General features: G+C 46.2%; 1 long non-coding RNA gene across 1 annotated transcript; it reads right to left on the reverse strand.

Moving 5' to 3' along the window:
• Nucleotides 1-5,283: 5,283 nt before the first annotated feature.
• Nucleotides 5,284-9,971, reverse strand: LOC140702793 (uncharacterized). The gene is made up of 2 exons (XR_012082054.2): nt 9,637-9,971; nt 5,284-5,546 (listed from the first exon to the last, which is right to left on the reverse strand). It is a non-coding gene; the product is annotated as an uncharacterized LOC140702793 (long non-coding RNA).
• Nucleotides 9,972-10,469: the final 498 nt, after the last annotated feature.

Here is a 10,469-nt window from a genome sequence, read left to right on the forward strand (position 1 = left end):
TTTTTACAATGGTTTTGCCAGTTGCGAGACAGGGAAAAGAAGAGATCACTGCACATCTTAAAGCGTATTTAGCTTCAGCAAGTTCACCATGCAGCTAACCATGATAGAAATGTTTTTTTTTTAAAACAGCGAGCCTCTACTCTTGAAAACTTGCATTGATCCATATTAAGAGGCCCCTGATCTCTCCCATTGCTAACAAGAATTACGTAAAAGGTCCTGTGAGGTGGGGGAATGTTGAGTTTTCTGAATCAAGTTTAGATCTGCCTTCATTTATCCTCAGCCAAGCTTGGCATGGGCCACCTTTGGACCAAGGGCCTCTCCCCCAAGTCTCCAGCTATACCGTCTAGGGGCTAATGGAAGGCCTAGGGTTCACCACCATCAAAATCTACACAATCCTCTCTGTGTTCATAGATCGCAAACGTTGCCGTGGCTCATGATCGCTAACGGATGAGGTGCCTGAGCGCAGGCTAGAGACACAAAACCGACACAGACCCACACGCATTTATGAGCAACTCAGTCCGGTGGTTCCCAACATTGGATCTCGAGTTCCCGGACTAAAATGTCCAGAAATCTTCGCCACTAGCTGTGCTGGCCAGAATTTCTGAGAGTTGTAGTCCAAGAATCTTTGGGGATCCCAGGTTGGGAACGCCCTGAATTGACCCAATCCGTGAACCGCAAACAGGGTTTTGGCTAGTGGCTCCACATCCTCAACAAACTTTTACATTTTGGGTCTCTCCTTAACATATCCATATTTTTTTTACTACCAAGGTGCATCCTTGTATTCAACAAGCCTTGGCAGCCACAGGCGATTCCATACTAGCAAGGGATGAGACTGGCTTGTTTGAAAGAGGAGGACCAAGCTTCTGCCCGAAGACGCAGCAGTTGCCATAAAGAAGGCAGAGGGATCGCCCTCGTCCTCTGCCAGGCCACCTGGTACAAGTCACCGGTTTTGTTACGGGATGAGGGCATTAGCCTGCGACACAAGGCATTACTAATGACATCACAGTCTTCTGTCAGAATAGGAAAACCTTTTTCACTCTTGCACAGTCCCTGTTGCTTGGCTGATCTCACAACTGCAGCAGAAACACGGAGCTTATCAGAACTGTAGGTTAGCTTTTTGTGTAAAGCGCATCACAATATTATGATTTTTTTTAAAAAAGCTACTAACAGCAGGGCTTTACCATGCTTAGTCAATACACCCAAAATGTAAACATGACCCACCCGAAAAGCAACATTTAAAAGTCTTTTTTAAAAAGTAATATAATAATCATCTCTTAGAAGTGCAGAACTAGAAAGGACCCCCCAATAGATCGTCAGGTCCAGCCCGTCAAGGAGTCACAGAGTGGAATTCGAACTCTGGACCCCTGGCTCAGATACACGCTGCAACTTATATACCACAAATGTGATAAAGGAGGATGTACATCCTTCTCAGACTTATTGAAACTCGGAATTTATTCATTAATCTTCAGAATATGAGTCTTTATGAGTAAGAAGAATCTTAGAACAGCAGAGCTGGAAGGGTCCCTATAGATCATCAAGTCCACCCCCTGTCAAGGAGGCACAGGTAGAATTTGAACTCCTGACCTCTGGCTCCACCACCAGAGACCTAAACCACTGAGCTATCTTATCTCATATTAAAGTCCTGTTTTCCTGTTCAAATGAGGAGTAAGAAATAACGTTAACACATTTCTAAAACTAATAATGATTTTTTTAAAAGCTAAGGAATAGTTTTGGAAAATGTTGTTCCAAACTCTGGAGTATCACAATGTGTAAGCATGCTCGGAAAACCTTTCCCTCCCTGGATATTTCTGCACTCAACACAATTAAGCTGCTTTCCCTCTGGCTTTTAAAACACTTTCTAAGTTGTTTCTAAAGGATGCTCATACTTTATTCCCTATCATTTTTAAGGGCTGCCGACGGCCAGGAAAGCAAACACTTCCAAAAAAACCAAACAAACCACAATTGAACATATTTACATAGTAATCTATTTACAATACACAAGCTTAAACATATAAAGTATTTTATAAGCGCTTGTTGTCAGATTAATTAGCAGAGCCAGGCTCCTATAACCTGAGCAAAATCTTTACCTGATTTGCAACTAAAGAACCGAACTTTGCAACTTATCTTTTAACTTCCATCAAATAAGTTAGACATTATCCTGGGAGCGGACCTTATTTTAAACCCAAATAGGACTTTCTCATAGCAAATCATTTCTGACTTCTGCTGTGTTGCTGTTTTTTTTTTTAAAAAACAGCCCATTTCCTCCCTCCAGCTCTAAATGGGATGGGGTGCAAAAAAACAATAATTCTATATAAATCCCATTACAATCATTTCCTTCTTCCAGTCTGGAATGGGATTGGGGGGGGGCAGGAGAGGGAAAGGAAGAAAAGGAGGGCATGGAAGCAATGTTTCAATGGGGCAACCGTATCCCTTGCCTGTTCCATTCGGAAAACAAGCCCCATCAGTTTCAAAGGGACTTTACTCCCAAGTAAACCAGGAGAGGACCGCAGCCTCAAAAAAAAAAAACCCCAGCAATGCAAAACTTCTTGCATAAAACAAGATGCAAAAGAAAAAACGAAGGGCAGAGGACCCCCCCACGTTTCCCCTCCACCCCAAAGCCCCGATCCCCATTGCAAGCCTTTCCCGCCCCCCTCCGCTTACGGAATGCATGGCCGCTCAAGGAGACGCAGGGAACCAGGAGCCGGCCAGGGTGCGCATGCGCGGCCCCGGCTCGCCGAGTCCCCCCCTCCCCTTCCACTACTAAGACGACGCCACTCGGCTCGAGCTCAACTGAGCCGCGGAGGCCCCGCCCCCGCCTTCCACGGCCGCCGCGCATGCGCCCCGCCGCCTCTCGCCCGCGCGTGCGCACTCCGGAGCGGTGCTCTTTTTTTTCCCCCCGAGCTCGGCTCCCGCTTTGCTTTCCTTTCCTCCGCCTCCGTTTTAATTTGTATTTTCAACGCTCAAAACCCCTCCTTACCGGCTTCGTCGGGTTCCCGGGAAGGAAAGGAACCGGCCCGAGTGCCGACGACTCTCTTCTTTCCCTTCCCCTTCCCCCCCCTTCCTTTCAAGAGCCCGCTCTCTTTTTTCTCTCCTCAGCGCCGCCGTGCCGGGCGCGGGCTGATGACGTCGCGCGCGCGCGTCTGCGCCCCGGCCGCGAGGGCAGACCCCCTCCACGTGACACGGGGCGGGGGGCCGGCGGCGCCTGGGTGTCACGTGACGCGGGCCCGTCTGGGCGGGGCAAAGAGGAGGGGCTGGGAAAGAAGGGAAGGGAGCCTCCATCGTCAGGGGCAGGCTACCTGCGGGAGGGGTTTTTTTTGTTTTTTGCGGAAACAAATCATTTTTCTCTCTGCTATTCAGTTATATAGGGCGCTGGGTATTTTTTTATTTAAGAAAAAACCTCTAAATATTTATTTAATTAATTTTTATGCCGCCTGTCTGATCAATGGCAAGAACATAAACAACATAACATATTCAAAATGCAGTTACCTTTAAGCTAAATTAAACTAAATTGACAAACATTTAAATGGTGCCTGAGTGCTGTATTATTATTATGATGATGATTATGATGATTATGATTATGATTATGATTATTATGATTAATTTATTTTCTAAGTGTGTTTTTGAAGTTTTAAATGCTTTTTAATGGGTTAATGCGCCTTTCATCCTTACTGCACATTTTAACTGCTCTTTACTCGGTCATTTTGGGGGGAGTGCGGCTGGTCAAACTATTCCTTAAATATCTCACTTGGCTTGGATGCCCTGTTAGGGTCACTATACGTTGCTTCCCAACATGACAGCACACAACACACGCACACTGTGCTTTAAATATTACTTATTTTTACATTGTGAGATGCCTTGCGGCCCCTCACAGGGAGAAAAGCAGCCCACAAAGGAGACTAAATGAATAAATGTGATATTTAAGCACTCCTTGAGAGAAGGACACTATCCGTTCGTTCTGTTTGTAACCTTTATAGCCTTTGTGGAATGCTTGACAGGAAATTTCTGAGCAATTGATTTTAATAGAGGTTGCTAATTTATTAGTGATATTTAAATAGTATAAGTGGGTCCTGGATCAAATCGAGTGAGAACTATTTCTGGAGGCAACAATGTTGAAGCTGAGGCTGTCCTACTTTGAGAACATCATGAGAAGACCAGATTCTCTATGAAAGACCATCACGCTGGGAAATGGCGGAAGGCAGCAGGAAAAGAGGAAGACCCAATATGAGAGGAACAGACTCCCTCAAGGAAGCCACAACTTTTTGCAAGAGCTGAGCAGAGCTGTGGAGGACGGGACGTTTTGGACTGCGCTCATTCAGAGGGTCGGCATAAGTCAGATTCGCCACGATCCTAACAACAGCAGCATGTCTATGCCTCTTGTGAAAAAAAGGATCCCGTCGTCGCATGGATGGGGCAGCATCCAGCAAAATAAAACAGAATTTTATCTCTTCTGATGGGATTGTTTTTGGCTGGGGGCCCATCGCGTTTGTTAATTTTCATAATGCATCTTCCATATGCATCCTTTGCCTCAAAGCTGAAAATCATCTCAACTTGCTTTCCAGGAACATTGAGGCGGATCCATCGAGCCCGGTTTAAAAAACAAGGCGCAGGGCAACAGAGAGGGCTTCGTTCTCAATTAATTTGGATTTTATTCTCCTCTCCTTTATCCTTCCCCTCACCCCATCCAGGGTAAAGCCCTCTTATTAATTTGATTAAGATGAAAACTCCTGACGGTAAACAGATTGTCCATGTCAGCGACCTTGAATTTTTTGTTTTTCCCAATTTGGTGCAATTTACCATCTGCCGAGGAGACTAAAATATATCTGGAGTGATAGATGTTTATGGGATGTTTTCAGGGAAACACCCACTATTGCATTACACCCAAAGCCCATCGATTCTGGTGTACAAGCTGCAGGCAGAGTTTGGAAAGGCTAATTTTTGGCTAGAGCATCCTGGGTGGTGTAGTCCAAATAGGAGACATTTAGATGCCTTGAACATCGTCCGTATAACATAGATTCCCTGCCCCAAGGCGGATGCAGATAATTCTGTCTTGAACTGACCTGTTTACCGTATTTTTCTCTTTATAGGATGACCCAAAGTATAAGACAAACTTGGCCCCCTTTTCTAACCCCAAATTAGAAAAAGCAGGGATCAAAGGCCCCCCCTTTTTGCTAAGCCCCGCGCCTTCGCAAAAGACAGCGGTAAACAGCTGCCTTCCAAATATAAAACAACCCTTAATTTTTTTCTCAAATTATTTAAAGAAAAGATGTTTTATACACGGAAAAATATGCTACTTTCTTTTACTCACGGGGCAAAAACGAGCAAGGCCTTATTCAGTCCAGGGGCCAAATTCAACATCCAATAATAATAACAATCACCATTCATCTTGGATCTGCAGAGCTAGAAGGGATCCTATAGATCATCCAGTCCAGCCACAGTCAAGGAGGCACAGTGGGGGGAATTCGAACTCCGAACCTCGGGCTCTGCAGCCAGAGACTTAAACCGCTGAATGAAGTTTCAATCGGCTGCATTTTCATGGTGAGTGGAGCCTAAAAAGAGAAGTATATGTTAGATTAAAACTCGATAATAATAATAATATCATCTTAAATTTCCCTTTGATTTCCTGGATTTTCTGGAAGAGATTTCCAATTCCCCCGACCCACTTCTTTTGTTGTTCACCTGTTTCTTTACACTGTTTATTTAGTTACTTACATTTTTATCCTGCCAAGCTAATGGCAAACGATGGCCGGATGGGTAACAAAGCAAGATCAAAATAACATAAAATAATAATATAAAATAACAATAATTAATAGGTTCATTTTGGGGGAGGGGGGACTACAATACACTACAACTTCCAGTATCCCCCCAATGACCATGGCCAATAGGAGTTGTAGTCCCCCGAAACGTAACTTTTCCCCAGTGTCCTTGGGAAATCTAAGGGCTGTCCATTGATTGATGGGGATTAAATAATTCAAAGAGCAATAAATATACGTAATTGTGATCATCTGCTCCTGATTTTCTTCATGACCAGTTTTATATATCTTACGAAGTTTATCCTGTGATGGATGGGGAGTTTAATTATGCGATATGTGCATCTCTCGCTCGCTCTCTCCCTCCCAGTCAAATCATCCTTGGGCCAAATTCAAAACTTGCCTCAAGTCGGTTATTAATTCCCTCGCCAAGACACAACAAATAACTCTTCCCAACGCTGTATTTTTTTTCCCTCTCTCTTTCTCTTGAATTATCTCCATGGGGCTTTTCTATGCTCGTATATTATCACGGAGAGGATAAAAATTTACTTTGGCGCGCCGCGAAAGTAATCAAAGCCTGCTTCCAGGATGGCTGATTTACTGAAAAGCCGCGAGTGTCCATCAATAGAAAGCTGCTATCTTTTTCATTAAGGGGGAGAAAAATACTTTTAATATCCCCCCCCCAGCCACTGTGAAGCATGAATAGCATTGGCCACGGGTCAGAAAAAGCTGTTTAATCCAGAGGGCCTCTCAGGACACTTATGAATATATCAGATCTAGAAAAGTTTTTTTAAAGCAATATTTAAAACTCTAAACAATGAGGGTACAGTGGTGATTGACATCATGAAAAGCCCATATGTAAAGCTAAGAACAATGAGTATAAAAAGAGGGAGCTTAGGTCCTTAAAAAAACAGCATTAAAGCGAAAACAATAAGCCTGCAAATATTTTTTTAAAAAACCACAAATAAATATTTCCCTTCCTAGCTTAAAGGGTGAAGTTCCTGATATCTCCTGAGTTGCAAATGGTGATTTTGTGAGCTTCATCGATCCTTCATTAAATGATTTTTTTAAAAAAAGTAACATTTTGTCTATCGAGATCCAGAGAAACATTGAGCTTCAGAATTCTCAGCCTACAACTCCCATCAGCCACAGCCCACATGGCCAGTGGACTGTGGGCACTGTAGTCCAACCGTCTCCAGAGGGCCAGAGGTTCCTCGCCGTGGCACCCAACTTTCAGACTTTAAGAGGGGTGTTTCACGCCAGCCGGCGCCTGAGCCGCTGGAGCAGAGGGTTTTTTAAAAAACATTTTGGGGATTGCAGTGCCCATCATCCCCCCCAGATAGCCCTATCCAGTAAGCTGGAGGATTTTGGGAACTGTAGGAGGAAACTGTATTTTTGTCAGCTCTGTCGGTGGCGGGCACATTTCAATAAAACGAACGAGCAAAATGCGAGGCCGGCCATTACGGCTGCGTGATCAATTCCAGAACAGATGCTCTCTCCAACAGAGTCGGGTCTTTTGTAAAGCCAGCGGGTCTTGATGACCCCACTCGAGACTCCGCCAGCCCAGAACCCTTTGTATGAGAACCAAATACAGTACATAGTTTTGCAAGATTCTATTGTCCTTGGGGAAATTCGTACATTCATTCCAGCTGTCGGCTACGGTTCGGTTTGCTGCTGAGTTTGGGGATAACAGGAAAAATGGGGGTCCCCGATGGAGCCCACGGAGCCGACTCGAAAGGGGGCAGGCTGTGCTGATTCTTCCCCCCCCAAGACATTCCCTCTGGGCCCACGAGATGGCAGCAGCCACCCGGCCACCGTAGCCCATGTCCCTCTGAGCAGATGCTGCTGACAAGCATCTCCCTCTGCTTAACTGCTTGCTCGAGCAATTCCTCGGCTGGGCGCCTTCTGGATCTCTCTGACTCGGACCCCATCATCCCCCACCACCGGCTGCCCTGGCTGGGGGGCAGATGGGAACTGTAGTCTTTAACCACCAGAGGCTGCTCCAGCTGCAGATCAAGTCCTGCAATTGAAATAGATTTCAAACAAATTCAAAATCTTGTCATGGAATCCTCCATTGATGTATTTTTTAAAAAAATACTTACTGTAATTGCGCTGCACGGTATAAATGGAAAGCTAAATGCTTTTTAAAATGGATCCTAGGAATTCATCTGTGCCTCCAACCCCACCCTTTTGAATCCATTCAAAAACTAGCATTTTTAACAAGCCTTCCCCTTTTGGGTCTTAGCTGTAGAACTGACAAATCTCATAAGCCCGCGTTTATTACCCCTTAAATCTGTTGTGCAAACAGAGTGGAATATTTTGTGGGGCTCGTGACTCAGCTAGAAGCGGAGGGACGCCCAGCGAGTAAGGGGGCGAAAGATCTGGTCAAGAACAGAGGTGCAGGGCCACAATCTGGAACTACGCTTCCCCCTCCCGGACTACAACTCTCATAATCCACCAGCAAGGAGGGATTTATAGTCTATAACAAAGAAACACTTGCCATCTCTCTGTGGGTTATTCCCGTCTAGACAAATTGTGGAACCTCTGTCTTGTGCTTATACAAAGTTTCTGGGACCCTCTGTGGCCATCCAAACGCTCCTGGACTACAGTTCCCATCCTCTCTTATTCTCTCTGCTGGCTATGGCGGATGGGCATTGTAGTCCAGGCCTCCAGTTTCCTCTCTGTGTTGAAGGGATAATGCTGCTAGATCCTGAGGCTAAGGAGATCTGCCTTTCCGATTTTCATCTCACAGGTGTGTGTGTGTGTGTGTGTGGAGTGGTGGCCACTCCGAGTCCCATCATCCTCAAGCAACCTGGCCAATGTCCAGGAATGCTAGGCGTCAGGGTCCCTCTGCCTCTAGAGACCCACAGATGCCCAGCCCTTCCTGCATTGCTGCCTCTCCATACAAACAATCAGAATATATATAAAGTACCCTGAAACCTTATTTCTCAATACTGTTTAATAATTCCAGGCCTCACTTATATCTCACCAGGGCCAATTCCTGCCCTAAAGATGGCAGGGGAAAAAACTTAATTTTTCTCCCCAAACAGAAAAAATCTATTGTGTGATAGAAAGGGAGAAGAGAGAGAAAGTTATGGCAATTTATCAGGTCTGGAAAAATTAATGTTTTGGTGGCGAATGAATGCTTCTTCGTTTCCCCCGTGTTGAAAACCCAGCATCCAACCACTGTGTCTTTCTTCCAAGGCTCCTTGGGAAAAGATCTAGTTGACCTCCATGAGGACTAGGACGTTGCTGGCTGGAAAACAAAACAGGGGTGGTGGTTGGGGGCTAAAATTTTTGTGGCTAGGAAACACACGTGGCCCACTCGAAGGGGCTTCGCCTTTGGAGAGCTGGCGTGGGCTGCTTCGCTGAGCGAGAGGCGGTGTCGGCTCTTTGATCCGGCGCCTTGCGAGGGAGATTATAAGTGAGTTGAGTTGGTCCTTCTGCTTCAAGCCCAGCCTTTCTTCTTCATCATCATCATGCCCTGGAAGGGCACAAAATAAGCCAAGTCCCTTTGCTATCCTCCGGTACCATTAGCTGAGCCGCAAAACCAGATTTGCAGGCTTCCTTTGATCATCCTTCACCCCGGGCAGTGTGAAGGCAGCGCATTTTTTCAACCCTCCAACCGTCTGCATTCATTTCACCTTTTGGCGGTTTCTCCACTTTCATTCCCTCTCCTCCTAGACTAAATTTTTACGCAGCATATTTCAGTGGCTGATGCCGCAGAACGTTGAAATTTTGGTTAACTTCCTGCGCAGGGATCCACAGAGCAGAATAGCTTCAAGTCCTCCAGAGCAGCCCACCCCCTTCTCTCCTCAACTGGCACTTACAGTCTCGAGAACTCGCTCTGAGACCTTAGCAGTAGAAAGAATACAAAGCCATTACTTACGGTTCTGACCAGATCAAACAGCAAACTGACAGACGTGACTGCCTTCAACAACAGACTCAAGAGAGGGCGAATCCATCCTGCTTGAACCAACGATTCCCCTCCTGCCTCCGAATTCAGAGGAATTCAACCAGCAATCCAAGACTCTTTCTGCCTCTTTTTCTCTCCATCCTCTCACTTCCCGCCCACCCTGCTCACTCCATGCATTAATCTTTTTCACATCATCTCGGCCGCATAATGCCTCTCCCACAGCGCAGGGGGCCTTTACCGCTGGTTGTCGCTGATCCGACGCCATGAATGGATGTGATCATCCTCTCTCTCTTCAACCGGCTCCTTTTCCTTCTGCCTTACGGGTAGGGTGTGGGGTTCCCTCCCCCTCTGCAATTTTCATTTCGTTTCAATCAACCGTGCCATCTGCTTCCCCACCCCCCTTTCTCCCCCCCAAGCCACTGTTGCGGGATTGAGTGGGGTCTTCCCTTGAGGGAGAAAAGCCGCCGAGATGGAAAATCCTTAATAATGGAATAACAAGTGGGACCCCACTGCAGCTCCATCCGTCCCACTTTAAACCACTCTGTTTGACTCACCAACCCCCCTTGAGGGTCAAGATTCTTTTGCCCGCTGGATGTCCCATTCTTAGAGGGCTGTCCCGCTGCTTCTAAGGTTTTTCTTCTGTCCCTTCAGATTTTGGGGTCCCTCTGCCCCCCCGCTACTCCCAGCTTCCCGTGCGGGCGGCACTGTTTTCGGCTGACCCTCCCCACGGATCTCACCCGATGTCTCGAAAAACCAGCTGCAGAGATGGATCCCTCTTGTTCAGTGAAGAAGAAATCCCCTGGGTT

The sequence above is a fragment of the Pogona vitticeps genome, chromosome 15 (assembly GCF_051106095.1).
Source record: "Pogona vitticeps strain Pit_001003342236 chromosome 15, PviZW2.1, whole genome shotgun sequence".
In the NCBI taxonomy this organism is placed as follows: domain Eukaryota; kingdom Metazoa; phylum Chordata; class Lepidosauria; order Squamata; family Agamidae; genus Pogona; species Pogona vitticeps.